The 21,545-nt window shown below is 48.0% G+C and overlaps 1 non-coding gene across 1 annotated transcript; it reads left to right on the top strand.

Moving 5' to 3' along the window:
* Positions 1-397: 397 nt before the first annotated feature.
* LOC119049717 (U6 spliceosomal RNA) lies at positions 398-500 on the top strand. Its single transcript, XR_008391319.1, has one exon. It is a non-coding gene; the product is annotated as a U6 spliceosomal RNA (small nuclear RNA).
* Positions 501-21,545: the final 21,045 nt, after the last annotated feature.

Below are 21,545 nucleotides of genomic sequence, written 5' to 3'. Positions count from 1 at the left end.
TCAGCATAACATGATTTCTGAAAGCCAAAACCAGGAAGCAGCCTCAACATTTACCAATAGTAGATGAATGAATAAATAGTGACGTATATCAAATAATGAAATAGCGTACGGTGATGAGAATCAGTGAATCACAAAAATATGAATGGATCTTAGAAACATAATGTTTAGCAAAAGAGCAGGTCACACCTAGTGTGTGACTCCATTTGTATAAAGATCAAACATACGCAAAACTAACCAATATCGTGTTTAGGGATAATACACGTATGTGATAAAACTATAAAGGAAAACAAAGAATGCTATTTACATCACTCAGGACGCTGCTTCCCTCGAAGGGGGAAGGTCAGGGTGTTGTGTAGGGAGAAAGTCACAGGGTAATCGGTTCCAGCGAAGTTGGTGTGTTCGCTTTGACAGCACCCACTAAAACCGGACCAGTGCAGAGGAGGTTAGCAGGGCACCTGCACAAGGACGACTCACAAATTTGTGAAGCATTTCATCCTTTAAACAAATAGTAAAAACTGTTTAAAAAACTTCAAGTTGACCTGGCTGGTGTAGCTCAGTGGATTGAGCACAGCCTGCGAACCAGACGATCGCGGTTCGATTCCCAGTCAGGGCACATGCCTGGGTTGCAGGCCAGTTCCCAGCAGGGGATGCACCAGAAGCAACCATACATTGATATTTCTCTCCTTCTCTCCTTCTCTTCCCCTCTAAAGATAAATAAATAAAATCTTAAAATAAATAAATAAATAAATAACTTCAAGTTGAATACTTGATATATATCTATGTATCTATAATAGGTACCTGATATGCATCCATATATGTATATATTTAAATATAACACATAACACATGCATATACATCTATATATAACATATATGATATATTAACATATTATTCCTTTCAAGGTACTCAATATTTAGTAACGACTTTGTCAAGTGCTCAAAAAACCCACATTTAATCAGGCTGATCTCAGGGGGTCAATTTTTAAAGCTGACAGATACCATACACTCACCAAATCTTGATTTAAAAAATGGTATCTTTTTTAAATTAACTGCCTAAAACACTTCTATCTTTCTATTTTTTCCTGCATTTTAAAATTTGGATAATCTCTATAGAAACAGTTTGCCTTATCATTTTATGTACAGAGAAAAGGAAGATAATCCATTCTTCTGGCTTGATTGACCAACAAATTTTTCTTTAATATTGCTAACTGGGATGCATCAAGTACTCAAATTCCTATACAGATGTATTCACAGTTTATAAATATGACCACACACACAGAGGTTCGGATGTGTTCCATTTGGGCCTATTTCCATTGAGAAAGGGGAAAAAATGTGCGACGTGTTTATCACGGCATGCGCTACATAATTCATTATATTCCAGATGGGAAAAGCTTTCATTAGGCATGAAAGATAACTGAATTTCCGAGTTAGAATTTCATATGTGTGAAGACGAAGATATTTCCATGAATATGCTCCTGAATGAATATTTCAACCCTTCGTTCTCTTCCAACCGCCCCTCACTTTTCGTGCAATAGGTCTCTACCGGCTCATCGCGGGGCGAGCAGGCTCCGTGGGCTGCTCTGACGCATGGAAGCCAGCACCGACTTCGCCGTTTGCAGAAGTGATTGCGAGCTACCAATCCCATGCAGGAGGTGCCCCTAAGTCAGCTTCCCCTTTGCCAGATTCCAAAAGCGCCTGTGACAACTCCACTGCCCCCCAGCTCAGGAGGGCGTGGGGCTGAGGTGACACGGAGAGATGAAGTCTTAGCTGATTCCATTTTAAACACCTATAAAATAAAGTACCTATTTTTGCAAACTTGACAAAAGCATTATGAAGGCCCCCTCCCTTCTATCTTTTTTTAAAAGATTTCATATGTTTTTATTTTTAGAGAGAGAGAAAGGGAGGAAGAGAAACAGCAATGTGTGGTTGCCCCTCACATGGTCCCCAGTGGGGACCTGGCCTGCAGCCTGGGTATGTGCTCTGACTGGGAACCGAACTGATGTCCCCTTGGTTCACAGGCCTGCGCTCAATCCACTGAGCCACACCAGCCAGGGCCCCTCCCACAGTCTTCCGAGGAGCCAGAAAACTTCCTTTTTAATAGCTTTAGCAGATCCGCTGGCAGGCTTGATAAATGTTTGCTGAATGAATAAATGAACCAAGTACGAGACACCGCATTCTAGGACTCTCTTGTGAAGCAGGAATTTCCTCCTTATCCTATATGCATCAGGGCTAGGACATGATATCTTCTGTGATTCCATTCTCATCCAAGTTTTAAATAAAAAAAACTTCTGCAGGGGACAGGGTGCCTAGACGTAGCAGCCTTCTGGTGCCGGAGAACACGTTTCCCACCGCAGAGACGTTGCTAATCTGACTGGACGTCTGTCTCTTGGGAGTTTGATTTGTGTAGCTGGGTCCTGAGAACCTGACACCTGACACCTCCGAGCACCAACAAGAAAGGTGGCACCCCACTGTGGTGCCGCTTGCAAAGCCTTTGTCCCAGCAGCCTGGTGCTAGATGCAGTTTGGGATATTATTTTTAGGCCTGTGAAATTCAGAACCGACTGTCACAGAGGATGCAAAGGAAGACGCACAGTGAGCCAGCCGCTGTCCCAGACCGCTTGTGGAAGCGGGGGCAGATCCCCCACCTCGGCCAAATTAACAGCTGGGAACAGTTGGAGGCAACTGTCAGCTCTGAGAATTTTGAGCTTGCAAAAATCTTGCAGTTAATGATATTAGGGAACGGTCGCTCCTCCTGGTCCCATCCATCACCCTTTGGAAGGTGACTGGGCCCACCAGCTGTCACCTACAGACGTGTTCCTAGCTCGAGCAAAAAACTGGAGTTGCATGCAAGAGAAAAGCAATGTCACCCAATGTCATCCAATGTCACCCGATGGCAAACTGGCCTGTGAAAGAGAGTCCTCAAGGGAGGCCGGCCTTGTCTCCCCTAAGAAGAGATAGGAGAGAGGAAGCGTGGCAAAACAAGATAAAATGTCTCAACGCCACGTCTCTGGGGAAAACATACGGCGGTAAAAAAATGATAATCGAATATCTCTGGAAGGATGACTAAAGAAGGGAATGTTGTCTCCCAGGAGGGGAACCAAGTGGTGGGGTTTTAGGTGTAGGAGGGACTTTTCATTGTGTAATCTTCAGTACATTTAGGCTTTGGAATTATGTGAATTTTTCATCTATTTTTTAAAGAAGCAGCAGGTTTTTTAAAAAGACAGTAAGAGAACCTTTCTTGAAATGATAGCGGTTTGCTAAAGGCCTGAGCAGCTGGGTGAATGCCGCCCTCTGTGGGGACCCAGGCAGTGTGGCCAGGGCTGTGCCCTGTGAGCCCCGGGAAGGAGCAGCTGCCTTCGGTGCTGGCAGGGCTTTCTAGCAGGACACGCGTCCCTCATTCTTTTCTAGTGTTTCTTGCTGTGACGCCTAGATACCTCCCTGAAACTAAATATTTCCTTTTTTGGAGAAGGATTAAGTATAGGCAGAGTCCTGTTTTAACAGCTATCATCATGCTGTCTAGTTCAATATAACAAAGGTCCTGCCCTGGCCAACAGCCCATACGAGCAGGGTTTTGCACATGTATTTGTGTATATGAAGGCAATAGGAAGGATCGTATACACACACATATGTGCGTATATGTAGGTGTGTATATATACCATTTTTCTTTAAAAGTTATATATGTGTGTATATGTATACACACATACACGTAATTTTTAAAGAACAGTATTTCAGAAATGCAGCATTATAAGAAATCAGGCCCACAGAGGATGTGTGGAACAGGCTGTGAAGTGATTGGTGCAGCGTGTGAGGGTGTAGCGACAGAGACAGGTGTGCGGCACTGAAACACACAGCACTCAAGAGGCAGCAGAGGCAGCACAGTGACACCAAGCATGCGTGGGCCCTGGAGCAGGGCGATGCAGGAATCCAGCCTCACCACCCAAGTGACAATGCAGCGTTAACGGGGATGCTCAGAATCCTAACACAGTCTCAGGTTCAGACCTAACAGCACACGGCCACTGGGGCTCAGGGAGGCCTCGGGGGCCGGCACTGGGCAGGCTCCGTCTGATGCAGCAGGGTTTGCCCTGGGGACCTGGCAGGGGAGTCACGGGCACACTGGAGTGTGCCCACAGGAAGGCAATGCGTGTTGCCTTCCTTGGGCAAAGAGCCGTCTCACACGTGTCAGTTGGGATATTTTTAGTCACAAGTTACAGAAATGGGCTAAGTGAAAAAAAAAAAAGATCTTATTGGCTCATGTAACTGAAACCACATAATTCTGAAGAACTGCCTTCAGACAAGGCGTGTCTGGGGGTTTACATGAGGCCAGTGGGACTCAGATTTTCTCTCCTCTCGCCCCCAGCTTTTTGGATAGTAGTGCCCTTTTCAGGAAGGCTCTTCTTTTTACAGCCCAAGTTTCCAAGCATCCTCAACCCATCCTGCACCTTAGAACCAATGGGCTGAAGACCTGAGGTTCACTCTAATTGGACAGGCTCACATCCAGTACCCACCCCTCACATCAGGAGAATGGAGTGCTAGCCCTGGTCACGGGTTTACACTTGGAGCGGGGGTCAGCTTCTCCACAACCACATGGGGTCTCACTTGGACATTAGGATTGTTAGGAAAAGAGAGCAGTGGGTGCCGCAGAGGTAACAACAAAGAGACACTTCATCACTTGAGGGGATTGAAAGGAATAGGGGTTCTTCACTTGCAGATGAGCAGACATAAAAAGAGCGAGGTTGGTGCCTCCAAAAATTTGAAAGGAACTTGTGGTTGCATTGGGCGTCGGAGGGGCTCTTGGGACCTCCAGTCTGTAGTCAGTTGGTCAGAGCACAGGTAAGAGCGGGCTGGGGCTGCGTGCAGGGGCGTGTGAGTGTCTGAGACTTGTTTTTAACGTGGGGGCACTGCTCAACACACTGGAACTGGGTCCAGGACCCAGAGCTGTTGCTCCTAGAAACAAACACATGTACACAGGGGCAAAGGTCATTGCAAAGAAATACGCACACCCATTGGCTTTCCAGAGAAGCCTTTAAGTTCTTCGGTGCTTAGGGACGTGAGCTGCAAAACAGCCTCCATCTTCCCCTGCTGCTGTGGATTTGTTTCTGAGTGCGTCAATGACACAGTCGGTCGTTACCTCCCAGGCTGTGTGCCGAAGCCCTGTGGGCTGTGTGGTCACGCATTTTTCCTTAATGACTGTTCCGTGAGGCGTTTTTGCCCCAGAACTCGTGAGGGAGCATGACCTCGTTTAACCAGCAGGTCTTAATTCTCAAGATAGGTTCTTTATTTTTACACTAAGCTACACATTTCGTTTCCTAGTTTCCCTTTCAATTAGGTGAATCTGCACGTGCTCAGCCTCTATGAGGAGGAGGCCTGTGAGGGATTCACAAAGAAGACACAGGGGGTTGGGTGAGCTTTGTATCATTAACTCTTCAGAGGGGCCACCCTTCCTCGCGCCCACCCTCATTATCCAGTTATCATGGCACCCTCCTTATTTCTTCTCATGACCTATGGCTACCCAGGTATGGCTACCTGGGTATCCACGGTGGCGCCTCTAGGATATAAGTTCTAGATGGCAGACACACCTTTTGGTCTTCCGCACTGTTGTGTCCCCAGGAACACAGCAAGGTGCCTGGCAGAGGGGGCTCTGAATAAACGTTTGCTGATTGACTCAATGGTAAGGTTATCTTCCAGAACCCAGCGGTGTCTACCACCTACCAGGTGCCCCATGAATCTTTCTTCATCATGAATGAGCCAGGCCTGAAGTAGTTAAGGCAGGAGGCCAGGTTTGATGTGGTTCTATAAGGGGACATTCAATATTTTGTCTGTTCAGATCAGGCATTATTTTGGGAGATGTTCCTTAAAACCATGTGGGGGCAGCTACTACTAATCACACAGTGCTTTTGAGGAAAGGCTCCCGGCCCACGCTCTGTGTTGGTCACTGCTCACCACTACCCTGGGCACATGGGTCAGTCCCTGGGTAGGCACAAGGCCTGGTCAGGTCGCTCTCTGTCCTTTTACTAATATTTGTCAAGTTGAGCTGGAGAGAGACGGTCCTTTCTCCTTTGGTCAGATTTGGAAGGATGTGTGCCCAAGGTGGCAACTTGTTCTCCCACGGAAGAAGCTGGTCTGAGAGCACGATGCCGACAGGCTGAGACCCACAGGCTGAGATGGCCAGCGAGCCCCAGCGGCCCAGGGCCAGCTGACATGTCCCTTCCAAGGCTTAACGGTCCAGCCTCAGATCTGCGAGCCAATCCAATGTTTTCTCGGCAGTGATCCCGCTCAGAAACAAAACCCTGAGCAGCCGGGCTGAGTCTGAGACTCCCAACGAACACAAATGTGAGTAGATGGACGGGAGCAGGGAGGGGCTTCTGGATGAAAGCACGGAGAGTAGATTAAATAGGGTTGTCAGGGAAGCTCACAACTACACACTTACATGATTTATGACCTTCAGCCAACGCATATTTTTGCTCTGTCTAGTATGATCCTCGTCTGTAGTTAGTGTTCGCCACTAAGACAGTAAATGAAATGTGACTACATGAGGAAATACTAAGAATATAAAGCTAAGTGCTAAGAGGTGGATACAAATGAATACACAGAAATAGGACAACTCCAGAGCACAATGATGCAGTGAGTCTGCACAGACTCCAGAGTCACACATTTTGATTTGAATTCGGTCGATTTACTAGGAGCATGACCTCGGTCACATGGCTTTACACTTTGAACCTTGGGTTTTCTCGTCTGTAAATCAGGGGTAATATTGCTCAGGGTTGTTGACAGATTAAATAACAAAAAGTCTGTGGCTGGTGTGTCTCTCCACACCACGCCCCTCTCCTTTCTTGGACAGTGAATAAAAACTTTACTCTCTAAAAAATAACTAAATAAATAAATAACAAAATATATGTAAACTCCTTAGATAGTGCCTGGCACTTAATACATGCTACTTTTTCCCCCCTTTTACATTAAAAATAAGACTCACTGCATTAACTTTTAAAAATACTAGAAAAAACATATCTAACTTAATGTTAATAGTACTTGTGTTTGAATTCATTGATTTACTCAATGAATATTTATTGAATGTTGATTATGGACAGGGACTGGCATATGATAATGAATAAAATGGAAAAAGCCCTTGACCTTGTGGCACTCAAATTCTTCTAGCAGGATATAGACAACACAGAAATAAATACATTGAAGAGTGGGTCACAGGGCCTGAGGTGCTGTAGATGTGGAACGTCTGGTGTTTGTGTGTGTGTTGGCGGCGGTGGGGGGGTTGTGCAACAATTGGCAACAGACTTGAGTCCAGTGTCCTAAAAGCCTCACAGAGAGGCGATATTTGAGCAAAGACTTGGAGGTGCCTACTTTTGTGATTTTTCAAATGAGTATCTGTACCTTGATTTAAAAAATAAACTATTTATCTAATAGTGTTTGCCTTTAAAATACATTCCTCCTTATTATTTATTCTCAAAACGCCATAACAGCATTAAAGGGCAAGTAGTATTTTCACCTTGGTTTTACAAATTGAAGATGAACTTCCGAAAGGTCATACGATGCGTGTTGGTATGGATTCCTGGGATTCAGAGTCTCGTGCCCCAGATCCCGGGTCCTCTGATGAGTTCACATTTCTCACAGTCCACATGTACAGCATCATCGGTGTGTTCCTGGAGTTCACCTGCTCACCTATGCCTCCAGAAGCCCTGCTGAGTAACTCCTAACAATTCAGCAGCTGCTCCTCGTGGCCGCTGGATTGGGGGTGCAGCAGCCGAATGGCCCTCACCCATAGGACAGTGTATGTGCGTGGGGTGGGGTTGTGTTGTAATACGTGTGTTATTTAGTCTGGTGCTTTTTAGATGTTGGTCCCCTTCTAATTTTTTTCTAAATTATTTTGTCTAGAATAAAAATCATCAATGACATGGGGCTAACGCTGTGTCAAGGTCGTGTTCTGGAATGATTTGTGTATAGCCATTGTGCTCGTTGACGATTTTATACTAAACACGGAGTTGGAAAAGGTGCCTTGGGCTTATTAGGGGTGAGGGGTGAGCTGAACAGTCCCTTCCTCTGAGAGCCTTATCCCCGGCCCCTAGTTCACTTCCTCTGCAAACTTTCTGTGCACTTTTGTGACAATTTTAGCTCAAACCCAGCATTTTTATTGCAATTCAGAATCAAAACATGCAATTAAACTAAAAACAGTAGTGATGTTCTAACTAAAACGTAGAGTTATAATGAAATACAGTTATTAAAAATGTTGACTTAGAGTTTGATATAATTAACTTTATAGTCTTTCAACAAAGACATGCTTTTTCTATTTATTAAAAGGCTGAAAAATGTCTCTGAGTCTTAGAAGCAGTAGATTAAAACAAAGTAGAAATGGCTCTTGTTCATATAATTCAAAAAAGAGAGTGAAGGGGAGAGAAAATGACTTAGCTGAGAACCAAATTGTTTCTCTCAGGAAAAGTACCATGATTTTCTAATCTGGTAGAGAGAGGTGGATATGGTATAAGTTAAATGAGATCAACTGTGTAAAAACACTTCAATAGTACAAAGTAAGTGTCCAGTATCCATTCCTTGCATCTTCATCTGAATCTACATTTGCACAAATAGCAGAAAATTTGTTAATGATGGCTCGCATCGCTTCTGCCTTTGACAAACTCTCTTTTATCACTATTTCCACAGTTACATTACCTCACTGACACAGGTGTTAGATTCCGGGTAATGTTTTTTAAATTGGGCACCCAATGTAGTCCTCGCACCGTGTGTATTTTTAGAAGGCTTGCATTCGTGAGCATCCCTTGAAGCTTCTCTTTTGCTCCCAAACCTCAGAGAAGAGTCAGGACTGGGGTGGAGGCCCTTCCAGGTCAGGACTGATTCACGAAAGGCATGGTGTCGTTAAACGCATCTCAGAGTCACAACCTGAACCGAAGTGCTCACGCACTGAAAAAGCAAACTACACAGTTTGAAGGGCAGAGAAAAACCGCGCCGATCCATAATGATTTTACTGCTTGCAGGTTCTGCCATGCGTGTATCTGTTCATTGAGCTGTGGATCACAAAGCATTTTGTGAACAGTGAATGCTCTAGTCAGCAGAAAGCCCCAGCAGAGACGAGGAATGTAGCCCCATCTCCCCTGCTCTCTCTCTCTCTCTCTCTCTTCCTCTCTCAGACTGTCCGTGAGCCGGAACCGGTGCTTCTGCGCTCTCTAGACCCCTAGCTGGTGGGAGGGACGCTTCACCCTGCGGGGAGGAAACCTGCGAACTGCAGGGGTGCACTGCTCTCCCTGCTCTCCGAGGGGCGGTTCCTGAGCTCCCTGTTGCCGCAGAACTCCAGCACCCAGCTGAAGATGACTGACCGAGGAATACTTGTACAACACGCAAATTAATCCCCGCCTGCCTTTCCCTGGGGGAAATGTGGAAAACCAAATTGTTCTATCGTTAATTTTAGAACCCGAGGACTCCGCTTTCAACCCTCTGGTGGGAGTGGGGTGCATGGGGAGGAGGTGTGGTGGGAAAGGTCATAACCAAGAGAGATGCTACTCTTCATCGCCCCCACCGCTTCCCCGAAAAACTAAAACCTCGAGTCCAGGAGCTTCACAACTGCTCACTCCTCTGTCAGTTCTGAGGATGAGGAGCTGCTCTGGGCTGAGAGAAGAGCCACAGAGATGTTTCAAGTACAGCAGCAATGTTGGAAGACTTTAAGACTTTTGTTTTAGGTGGCAAAATACATCTAACATAAAATTCACTGCTTTAACCAATTTTAGGGGTACAAGTCAGCGGCATTCGTACGTTAATTACATCCATGAACATGTTTATTCATTCATTCAACAAGTCTTCATTGAATGCGCACCGTGGGGCAGGCACCACGGCTGGGGGTGCAGCAGAGATCCGGGCTGTGTGGAGCTTTTCCTCAGTCGAGTGGAGAGAGGCAGAAAACAAGCAGCGAAGATAATAGACAGACAGACAGACAGACAGACAGACAGACAGCGGGTGTGTTGGACGGCAGGCAGGGGTCTGGCTGGTTTCTAGGCCCTGTACTCTCAAACATCCGAAGCCTTCTGTGTTCTTCAAACAGCGCGGAGACCTTTGCTCACCTGCCTCTTCCCCACCTGCGGTGATTGCCGCTGACTTGGGGGCGTCCACCGGTTACCCGGTTGGGTAGGTAATAAAAGACATGTGTTCATTTGAACCGATCATTCAATAAACACAACGGACTCGGATGTCAGCTGGGCTGTCGATGAACAAGGTCAAGGTCCCTGCTGCGCATAAACACTGTGTGTTCCCCAACAGACCCTCTTCACTTTGAGAAGACGCGTCAAGGCACTGAATTCAGACAGGAAGACGTTCTTTCTCCAGTAATGTGATGATTTTTTTAAAGAGGGTGCTGCATAGAAACATTTGCATTTCAAAAAGCCTTTCTCCTCAAAAACCTAAAGATGGCCAAGGAGGGCAAGGGAGAGGAATAAAGTGCTTTATTATGCTTGGCAATGACAATGGAAATGGGATCCTGAAATGCCTCGTCCAGTGCAAGCATGCCATCAGATGCTCCCTGTGAAAGGTGTACCTCCTGCCTAGGTTCTTTCGGGTCGCAAGGAGCACTTCCGGGTGTGCACGGACAGAAGCTGACTTGAAGAGACTCGGTGGGGAGGAAAGTAGTCAGTACAAGATTGCAACGCTGGACCAAACCTTGACCATGGTCCAAACTAGCCCAGCCCTGGGGGGCAGGGGGAGCCCTGCACCTCCACAGGCAACGCTCCACAAGGACACCCCATCGCCACCGTGGTCTTCCAGCCAGAAACACCTGCCCTGGGACAGCATCGGACAAAATCACACGGAGGGGAATGCTATGAGATAACAGCTGGCTCCTTTAAAGTGGCCACGAGAGTCAGAGAAAGGGCGAGGAACTGTTACAGACCAAAGGGGAGTAAAGAGGAGGGTGACCGACTGTCTCCATTTGCCCAGGACGAAATGGTCCCCCAGGGTGCAGAACTTTCAGTGCGAACACTGCCGAAGTCCAGGCAAACAGGACTGACTGGGTCCTTACATCCCTCCAAGGAGACAGAATAATTAAATGCGAAGTGCGAAATGCATGATCCTAGACTGTAGGGGCACGTGCTATGAATAATATTATTGGGACCATTCACAGAATTTGAACACAGGCTTAAAAATTGTGGTGAAATACACATAACAGAAAATTGATCACTTTAACTATTTTTAGGCGCACAGTTCAGTGGCCTTCCGGGTGTGCACACTGGTGTGCAACCATCACCACTGTCTGTTTCCAGGATGTTTCCATCTTTCCTAACGGAAGCTCCGTACCCATCCGACACCGGCAGCCGGCTTTTCCCTTCCCCAGCCCCTGGGAACCGCCATTCTAACCCCCTCTCTGCAAACTTGACTATTTTGGCTACCTCGTATAGTGGAATCATACAGTATTTTTCCTCTTGTAATTGGTGTACTTCATTTAACATGCCCTCAAGTTTCATCCATGTTATAGCACATATAAATCAGAATGTCATTCCTTTTGAAGGCCGAATAATATTCTATTGTACACATATACCACGCCGTGTTTGGCCATTCATCTGTTGATGAATATGTGGATTGTTTCTACCTTTTGGCGATTGTAAATAATGCTGCTGTGGACATTGATGTAGAAACTGGGGCTTTTAAACCAGAGTATGACGTCAGTGTAAAATTTCCTGCATTTGTTACCTGGATTGTGGTTGTGTGAGAAAGTGTCCTGCCTAGGACAACACACACTGAAATATTAGGAGGCAAAGGGGTATGAGATGTGTATCCTATTCTTAAATGCTTCAGGAAAAAAGAGACAAAGGAAATGTGGCAAAATGTTAAAAATGGGTGAATCTAGATAAAGAGTATGTGGCTTCTCTAAAGGAGAACTTAAGAAATTTAAAAACACACAGGACAGTGAGAGAGAGAGCTATTTCACGATGACGACCAGGCCTCGTGCAGAAAGAAGAACCTGAGCTAAGCCGGACCTCTCAGAGCCTGAGATGTGACAAGGGGCATGGGAGGCTGGTTGGGATTCATCACGGCGTCACAGGGAATCTTGTCCCTCTGAGCGGAGGCTGTTCTGGTTTCTCAGCAACTCTGTTTCTTGGCTGCTCCTGTCCCGACCAACCAGCTTCTCCATTGCGTCCTCTCTTCCTCTTGCCCTCAGCTTGCTCGGAGCTGCTGCTTCCTCATGGCCTCTACTTCCTTTTCTCTGTGTGGGGTGGCTGCTGCTGTCATCTGCTTCTGGTCCGGGCAGCTGTGGTGGGTCATGCGGTACAGAGTGTGACAGTCTCCTCGCAGAGAGAGCAGCAGCTGTGCCCTGGGAGTGCCCTGCCCAGGGCCTGGCTTAAAAGTGTGGCCTGGCTTAAAAGACTGTGCCTGGGACACTCCTTGTGGTCTAGGGAGTTGGTATTGGGGGTACAGTGGGGAGGAAAAGCAAATCATCACATCTCACCCCAGGCATTGTGATTCATGCTTGATCCGTCATGAACATGTGCGAGAGAAAGACATTCTGTAAAAGTTCAAGAAAACTGGAGGAAGACAAGATGTCATTGCAATCTGGGAGAAAATTAAGATCGACTCTCAGAAAGCCAGCCTTTTCCTTCCTTCCTTCCTTCCTTCCTTCCTTCCTTCCTTTCCTTCCTTCCTTCCTTCCTTCCTTCCTTCCTTCCTTCCTTCCTTCCTTCCTTCCTTCCTTCCTCCCTCCCTCCCTCCCTCCCTCCCTTCCTTCCTTCCTTCCACAAAAATGCATTACGTAGGCATTAGAGTTGATGCTGTGGGGATCTAAATTGCGTAAGAGGCGGCCCCTGCCACAAGCAGCTGACAGCCTAGGACAACACGTTTTAAACTGAAGTTTGCAACCCGATAGTGTGCATCCGACCTGCCTTAAAAAATTTAAAATAAAAGGGGAAATTATTACGTTCCATCACTCTCAGCAGTGGTAAATGTTGTTCAGTGAATTTTTATATGTGCATGTGTACACAGGATTGTAATATAAAATGTATTTGCACTGTGCGTTGTAGAGAATCTGCCTGCAAGCCATCGATCTGGTAGAATTAAATGCACAGCTTCGGTGACCACCTGCACTGTGACCACATCTCCTGTCTGGAACTTGGTCCTGAGCTCTGGACACGGTTATCCCACCACCAGCTGGACACCTCAACTCAACATGCCCAGCACTGTCCACGTCATCTTTCTGCCCCAAACGTGTTGGGGCAACATCAATATCAATATTGTCGATATCAATATTGACCTGGCTGGTGTGGCTCAGTGGATTGAGCACAGGCTGTGAACCAAAGGGTCGCTGGTTCGATTCCCAGTCAGGGCACATGCTTGTGTTACAGGCCAGGTCCCCAGTGGGGGCCACATGAGAGGCAACCACACACTGATGTTTCTCTCCCTTCTCCCTCCCTTCCCTTCTAAAATTAAATAAATAAAACCTTTAAAGAAAGTAATATCAATATTGAACCTGGTAAGTCAGGCCAGCAGCCTGAGAGTTTTCTCAGGTGACCCCCTCTCCACTCACTCCTCACACTCCACTGCCCCCCCCCACCTGGAGAGTCCCCCCCCTTCCTCTCCACCCTCCCTGACATGCCTGTGTGATTTCTCGCCCGGTTTCTTGCCCTGCCTTCCAAACCAGTGTCGCTGTGTCCAGTCTGGTTTCCTGACGCCTCCCCCACACGTCTGTACATCATATTGCTTCCCAAGTGATCCTCCAAAAACGCTAATACGGTATTTTTGTTCCTGGCTGAAAACCCTTCGATGGTTCCCCACTGCTTTCGGATTAATGCCCAATCATAGTAATTGGAGTCTTCCTGAATCTGTCCCTGCTGCCTCTGCAGCCTCCGTTGCTGATCGTCTCAGACTCTGGGGAAGCGACTCTCTGTGGTTCCCAGGAGCACAGGCACTCAGAGCTCAGGAACCGCCACTCCTGTCTCCAGTCACTTTCTCTGTCCACCCATGTCTGAATCCTACCCCTTTTTCTGGACACAGGTCCAGTGTCACCTGGTCTTGGGGCCCTTTCTGACTGCCCTGCATGGCCTCCCTATCATCCTAGTCATGTGGCTGTCCCAGCACTGGCCAAGCTGCACGTCACTGTCGTTTGGACTGCTTGGTTGCGAGCTAGTGAGCAGTGAGGACTCCGTTTTGCTCATCCCTGTAAAACAGGCCAACTAGCCCAAAGCGTGACGTGCTCGGCACTGGCCAAACATTTGTGGAAGTCGTGAATGAAGGTGAAACCCGTTACTGGCCATTTCTGCTTACAGTGATAGTATAGTGATAATGTTAAATAATTTTTGCGAATACAACAGTTTCCCACAAGTCATTAGAACTGGAGTTTTACTGATTGGCCAGATGTGCTTTGTCTAATTCTGACTCAGTCATTCCCTTTTCCGTCGCCCCCTTCTCTGTCTGGTTTCTGTAACATGAATAAGAGAGAACATTGCCATCTGCTTGTGGAAGCTTCCAGGAATTCTCCCACCGACAGATCTGGGGGTTTTGTTTTTTTAACAAAAAGGAAAAAGAAGGAAGGAAGGGAGGGAGGGAGGGAGGGAGGGAGGAAGGAAGGAAGGAAGGAGAGAAGGAAGGAGAGAAGGAAGGAGAGAAGGGAGGGAGGGGACGGACTGCAAAGGAAGGCTGGAAGGCACCGGAGACCATGTTGATGTAACGTAAGGCCTCTTCGTTTTCCTTACGGCCCATCTGTGCTGCTGCCCAGGTCGTAGGGAGGACGGCCGGGTCCTTTAATGTTTACTTGGGATGTGAACCTCCTTGGGAGCAGGGACCTGGCCCAGAGTGACTCGAGGAAACTTCAGTCAACTCTGCACTGCAAGGGCCCAAAGCCGCCATGTGAATTCATGTGCCCCCATAGAACCATTCTTTTCCTCTTTATTCCAGGCCCTGGGATAGAGTGACAAAGAAGACGTGGCCCGTCTGCAGGAGGAGAGGAAAAATTGTCCTTGCTCCTGTACACATTCTTATGTTGCTCTGGACTTCTGGAGGGTTTTTTTTTTTTCTTTTTTTGAGGGGGGGAGGTGACATAAGTGAGATTTAGCCGTTTCTAAACAATTTGGTCTCAAAGTGTTTTGCCTCTACGTAACTGGGCAGAGCTATTCTTAATGCAAAGCTTGGAGCCCACAAAGGGGAGCTCCAAGAATCAGTGTTACTTAACAATCAATTTGTTACCAAATTAAACAGACTATGGCGGTTTACTTTCCCATACGTAGCACAGGTGTGAGGTGACCGCCCTCACATGTGAGGGTTCACAGGGCCATAAACTCTGGGAAGCGCCCAGCAGGGAGGCGGCACCCAGTGATGGAGCACCCATTACACAGATGGCCTTCTCATGCATCAGAGAACAGAGGGGACACGGGATGAGGAAGAGGGGGCACGGCTCACTGTGACCACCACCATGTGACGCTGCGGTGTGCGGCACAGTACAGGCACAATGAAGTGGTTTTTGTTTGAAGGGCGGTAAATGGCCGAGTTACAAGTGTGCAAATAAAGGCTGAAGCGCTCTTTGAAGGTTTGCTGCGGTGACATACAATGTGCCTTTGTCATCTTGGAGGGGAGGTGGAAGCTGGGAACTATGACAGTTTTCGACTCCTAATTAGCCGCTTGATCTTAATAGAAAAGCGACGGGATCCTTAGGGTTTGCTGTACTCATCTAGGTCATTTCCAGCTTTTTCTCACAACGAGTCAACTCTCTGCCACTGTGACAATCGGCAACCTCTGGAACGGCCGTGATTCCTCAAAAGGTCAGCGTGTGCATCCTGAGAGCAAAGCTACAATGTACCTCTTCGAATCGCACCAAACGATGTTTTTGTTTTCTGTTTTCGAGGCAGCTACTGTAAAATTAGGGAGGGATTCGCTTGAAATTCTGTGGTGGTCACTTCTTTGGTCATTAAAAATCTGCCACGTTCTCAACGGTGTCTCCGAGGTGTTTCCAGGAAGCCCGAGTCCCACGCCTTCACACGAGATACGTCCTGGAATCTAGAGCGACAACTAGTTACTCCCTGACCACTGACTGAGTCCTGTGAGGTGCTCCGGGCGGGGCCCGTTCTCAGGTTCTGCCGTGACCTCTGACTTCCTGAGACACATCCCAAGAGCAAAGGGCCTTCTTCCTGGGACTGCTACTCGGACTGCGAGGGAATTCTGTTCGTAGACCTTTTTATCTTTTCCCAAAGCTTTGCCTGAGTGTTCTTCTGGTGGTGGAAATATCCTTTATGCCCAGTTTCAGCCACTACGTCACGCCACACTTGTCGTTGACACCTTACCACCCCCGTGGAAGAAGTCATGTCCCCATCAAGTAACTCTTCTGTGTGACACATTCAACAGTAGCTCTGGTGGAGCCCTTTCCTATGTGTCCAACTTTTGTCCCCTTTTGTGTCTATTAGGACAGTTTCTTTCTATCGGCCCACGAATACCATGGCCATACCTGGGCTTTGCTGAGGCTGCGGTCCTAACCTTCTTTATTTTTCCTGTCCAAATCCTTCCAGCCTCTCAAGGCCCAAGTAGAATCTGTTTTTGTTGTTTTAAATATTCTAATACTCACTATTCCCCAAACTCCTTCAGTATTAATAGTTGATACTCATTCATCACGCATTCATTAATTCATTCATTCTTGCAACAAATATTTTCCACTCTGGAACTGACCATGGTGAATAAGATAACGTCTTCACCCTCCAGAAGCCCTTATTCCCACGTGGAAGACAGACATTAAGCAAGTAAAGGAGCAACTGCACAGGGTAGATTCTGACTGGGATGTGTGCTATGAGAAAAATAAAAAACAAAAGGCAGAGTATGGGCTGGAGATGACCACGGGAGTGGAGGCCGTTCTCTGCCCTGTGATCCAGGAGGGCCTCTTTGAGGAGGAGACATTGGGTATTTGAGGAAAAATCCACAATGAGCCAGCACAAGAGAAAAGTGCTCTTGGCAAAGGAAATAGGAAATGAAGGCCAGGAGGCAGGAATGTTCTAGAAAGATGAGGGCTGTTTTAGAACAGCAAGAAGATTCAGGTGGGGCAGAGTGTAGTAGGAGATGAGGATGAAGAGGACGCACAGGTGAGAAATCACAGGGCTTCGAGGGGGAGAACAAGGGTGACTCCTTGGTGTGAGGTCTGCGTATCTGACAGGGAAGCTTGGGGGAGGAAGTGAGTGCAGATTTGAGTAGGGGAGTGTCAGACTTGTAAATATGTTCCTTTTTAGATGTGTTAAGTTTGAGACCTCTTAGGCATCCCAGTGCAGATGCTGAGTAGGCAGTTGCATATATATACAAGTCTGAAACCCAGCGAGGCCCAGGCAGCAGATACAAGAAGTCAGAGGCCTGGATGAAATCGCCTACGACCTGAGTGGAGACTGAGGAGGGGCCAGAGCTGTGGGCCCACCGGCTTTTAGAAATCACAGAGGAGGAGCCGGAAAGGAGACCCTGAACCTGTGGCCGCCTAAGTCTCCCGCACATCCAAACACACCCACGGTGCTGTGCGGTGCGCTCACAGATGGTGAACTTCTCGTGACCGCTCAGGTCTCTCCACAGGAGTGGGGGTTAAGGTCCAAAGTGTTTATTCTGTGCCTACAAGCTTTGTGTACCATGCATTCTTAACCGTTCCGAACTTTCTCAAGGAGCAGGCCCCTGGGGCACACGCAGCCATGGCCTTTCTCAAGGACCGGATCTGTGAGTTAAGCATTCCTTCACCAGCAGTAAACGGATGCACGGGGATGAACTAATAGATCAATAGCCACACTGTGTCAGCAGCTGGCCTGTGGCCACACTGTGGTCAGTGTTCAGTCAAGTGTGGACTGAACCTGCAGTGCGGGCTTTACGAAAATTGTTAACACATAGGGGTTGTCTCCTAAGGGCTTGGCAGACAGCAACTGTTGATCCAATTGTCCCCATTGTACAGGTGAGGAAACTGAGACCCGAGAGGGTCCCACGGGTGGTAAGGGGGCAGGTTCGTCTGGCCCCTGAATCCAGGCTCAGCACCGCAGAGCTGCCCAGCCGCTGAAACAGAATCACTGGGAACACACCCATATGTAGTCTGTACTTAGCAAAACCTCTCGGACACTTTTATGTATTTGAAAGTTTGAAAACCCACGGTTCATGGGATCTCAAGTTTGTTCTTTGGAGTTCATGCACATCTTCATATTTGCTCTTCTAAATTGCTTATTTTTAACATCGCTAGGTATACACGTTTAATTTTTGGGGGTCTTACAGACTAGTGTGAGTGGCCCTCTGGGGCACGCAGGCAGCAGTGTACTGCACGGTCTGCCATCCCCGGAGAGGCCAAGCCCGGGACTGGGCATGGGACTAGCTCGTTGTCGAATACGCCGACGACATCACCTAACCATGGAGGGTCTCGAGCCTTGGACATGGACACAGCCCACTCTCAGCACGGACAGTGTGTCTTTCCCCCTGTATTTCTGACTCCACACATCTGCCCTCTTGGACCCATGAACAGTAGCAGAATAAATCAATCTCGTGGCCAGCGCGGTGGCATGAATGACTCCAGGCTGTGTCTGAGAAGAGACGGTGGTCGGTGAGGATAAAGCCTGCGTGTGGAGTGGCCCGGGGCCCTCAGACACCTCGCTCCAGGGAGCGTCCTCTCTGATGGCCTCGGCGGATGGTATCGGCTTCTGGCGTGAAGGAAGAATGAAGTCATAGGGACAGTCAAAAGGAAGTGAATCTGGTTCTCGGGTGGACGAGGCCAGGCCTTCGGGTCACGGGAGACGACAAGTAGTCAACTCATTTCTGCAGACAAGGAACTGTGTTTCACTGTCACGGGTCCCCACCCACCTTGACCCTGGGTTTGCTTCATTTGTGCAGTGAGACTGGTTCCGCCTGTTTGCAACTGTAAACTATTAGTCACCCATTCAGAGGGTGCGTAAGCCAGTTTCCCCAGCAGCTGATCCTGTACACAGTCTTCCTCCCACAAAAGAAACCGACAAGGGCTTCACTACCTACTGTTTTTGTCAAAGGAGAAAAAAATAAGTGGGGATGGACCTTGTATCTGAAAAGGAAGGAAGAAACAAAGGGGAGGGTGGATGGGAAGAGGGTTCTCAGGGGTGGAAGGGGGATGGGGACGGGCTGCTAAGGTGTACGTCTTACAGGTAGGGCCGTTAGATTATTTTAAATAGAGAAAGAAAGAAAACTATAAGATGCTAAAATAAATCCAAATGTCAGATAAGCAGTGGATAATTTTTACTATAAGTCTGTCCCATGTAATATTTGAGACATACCAGTAGGAAAATACTATTTGCTGTTTATCTGAATTTCAAATTCAGCTCAGTGCCCTGCATTTTATCTGTCAACCCTATTTGAGTAACTGCCTTTTAACCTCAGTTTGAAAAAAATCCTTTTAGAAAACAGATGTCTTCAGAAAACTAGGTCATGGATTCAACAGCATAAATACTCGCTAATTGTGCTGTGCGGTGTGATGGGGTTGCATATCTAATTAATACACAAAAGTAGCCACAGTGAGGATGGAAACTTAGTTATTTCAAATAGAAACCCATCCATTTTATTTAACTATCGGCTTGAGTAAGAATAAACTAAAAACAGACAGCACCGACTCTAAGACTTATGGAAAAGAAAAGATCCATTCATTTACCCATTTACTCAGATTCTCCGCTTCTCTTTTACCCGCACAAGTTCTTCTGGTATGAAAGTTTTGCTGAATTTTATTTTAACGATCAAAATAATTACCATATAAGGGACTCCCCGACCTAGTTTCTTAAATAATTCTGCATGGCGATAACTTAAATGTAAAGAGTAGTAATAGACCCAGCCTAAGACAAGACAAAGCCCCTCTCCCTGCCCCCAAAAGAGCCGGCGCCACCTCCTTGCTACTATGGCAATCTGTCCAGTTCCAATTTGTCTGGGAAGGAGGGCAATAAACTAGCACAATAAACACACCCAGAGGTTGAAACAACAGAGGCTCAGAGCTGGCTGCTAAGATCGGGAGGCACAGTATGAAGAAGCAGCAGCGTCTCAGTAAAACAAGTCCCAAAGCGCCCGAGTCTGCGGCCAAGAGGGGGTGGGGCAGGGACAGGAGGTGAGGGCAGGAGGTCTGTTGGGGAGCAGCGGGAACAGGGAAGGGCGGCAGAGCCGAGGGGGGAAGGATGATGTGTCTGTTGGGTGCCTAATATCAGGAGGGTTGTCAAATGAAAGAAAATTTATTTTGTCTAGCTCCAGAGAACAAAACCAAGGCCAAGAACTAGACGCAGTAGGAAAACAGATCTTGACGCCATTGAGGTGAGAACCCTCTGAGCATCCGGGTCACTGCAATGGAACTGGGAAGAGAGGGCTGGTTGGGTGGTGGCTGGCCTGGGGCGCAGAGGCCTCTGCCTCCGGTGAGGAGTGGACCAGCTGCCCACTGTGGTGCTGCTCCAGCCCCTCAGGGCCTGCGTCTCTTTCTAACTGCTATGTCCTCGGTGTCTTGAACAGCAGTTGGCACACGGCAGGGTCTCAGGAAATCTACAGGCTCACAGGCGGACTGCTTTTCAGAGGAGGTGGTGCCACTCTGGGCCTTAGTCTTGATGTGACGGGGAAGGGAAAGGAGCTGAAGTCACGTTAACGCACAATGAGCACCTACATTTGCGGGGGGGGTGGGGGGGAGAGGCTGTAGGGCTGCAGCGTGAGAGAGCTACAACTATACAACCCATGTTCCCTGACTCCACACCAGCCTGGACGGAAAGGCGAGAATAAAATCACAGTCCAAAGCAAAAATTCTCTGCTTCCCCCAGGGCACCTGCGTCACATGAGATGCCCTTAAGTTCCATCCCATACAAAACCGAGGGGAGGGCATATTTTATTAGGTGAAGGAAATGACGTCAAGAGAAGGGACACAGCAAACTGCGCCCGGCTGGTGGCTGTAAAGAGGTAAGCCAGAGAGGACTCTTCTGGGATTTCTGTGGCTGCTTTTTCCTTGGCTGGGTTACCGCAGGACTCTGGAGCTGGGGAGTCAGAGATAGCGGCAGACTCAGAGGCTGTGTGGATAACTAACAGACTGTGGCTCACTTTAAGCAGAGGCAGTAAATTGCCAGTAAGGTGTCCTGTGCCCAGTTTCACCTCCTCCTGCCAGTACTGTGGCCCCCCACGGGGTCTGCTGCCCCCTGGGTGAGGAAGCTGCACAGACACAAGCCAGAACCCGAGCACTGTGAGACTGTGGGGGTCCCTGCAATCCACAGGCCCCTGACCCCTCCACTGCCTTCCCAGTGATGGGTGACGAGGTGCACTGGACCTCAAAGCCACCTGGACGTTCCGGGTGAGCCTGCGGTGAGCTCCAGGGGGAGGCGCGGCGCGGCTGGGGAGTTCCCGTGGAGGTGGCCACCCCTGTGCCGTCCAAGAGAACCACGCTCGTGCCCACAGAGCAGCTGACCCTGCACATGCCGGTGGCAAGGGGTGGGGTCAAAGCAGTTCGGACCGAGACACTGGGACCCCTTCTGGTGCTCTGCAGTCAGTCCTGTAGGATACTGGGCCTTCAATCCATGTAAGGATTGTAAGGAGCTAGTTTCATAACATGCATTTTTACTTAAATAGTTTCTGTCTTTCTTCAGGATGG

Source organism: Artibeus jamaicensis, unplaced genomic scaffold (genome assembly GCF_021234435.1).
Source record: "Artibeus jamaicensis isolate MK-2021 breed Jamaican fruit bat unplaced genomic scaffold, CSHL_Jam_final contig_327, whole genome shotgun sequence".
Lineage (NCBI taxonomy): Eukaryota > Metazoa > Chordata > Mammalia > Chiroptera > Phyllostomidae > Artibeus > Artibeus jamaicensis.
Note: the sequence above shows the minus strand (reverse complement) of the source record. Positions and strands in the feature narration are given on the sequence as shown.